Source organism: Geospiza fortis, unplaced genomic scaffold (assembly GCF_000277835.1).
Source record: "Geospiza fortis unplaced genomic scaffold, GeoFor_1.0 scaffold85, whole genome shotgun sequence".
In the NCBI taxonomy this organism is placed as follows: Eukaryota; Metazoa; Chordata; class Aves; order Passeriformes; family Thraupidae; genus Geospiza; species Geospiza fortis.
The window spans coordinates 358,864-359,390 of NW_005054358.1; positions in this window are offsets into that span (position 1 = coordinate 358,864).

Consider the following 527-nt stretch of genomic DNA (forward strand, 5'->3'; position numbering starts at 1 on the left):
GGGGACGCGGGCCTCCGGCGGCAGGAGGCGCTGGGCTGGGGGCGGCCCCGCTGCCAGAGGGGCCCACGAAGGATGCCCGGAACTGGGTCACTGCCTGCATGTGCCACGTGAGGGCTGTGGGGGGAGGAGTGCGGACCCCACACTGCCCACACACTGCAGTACCCTGCCTGCCCCACAACCACAGCGGGCACTGCCTGCACACTGCCCACACTCCCAGGGCGCTGCCCACACACTGCCTGTGCTCTGCCCCAAGCTGCCCATGCACACAACCCTGCCAGTGCACGGCCTGCCCGCGCTACCCTCAGCACTGCCCATTCGCTGCCTGTCTCTGGACATGGCAAGGGCTGCTGCCAGCCCATCCTGCACTTGGTGCCTTGCCAGGGCACTGCCCCGCACACCCTGCCCGCACACTGCCTGGGCATTGCTGCCCATCCTGCCTGCTCGCTGCCCACGCGCATCCCACTGAGCAGGCAGGAGTGCTGCAGTGGGTATGGTGCCTGCACATGCAGAGTGCTGAGCATGCTGCA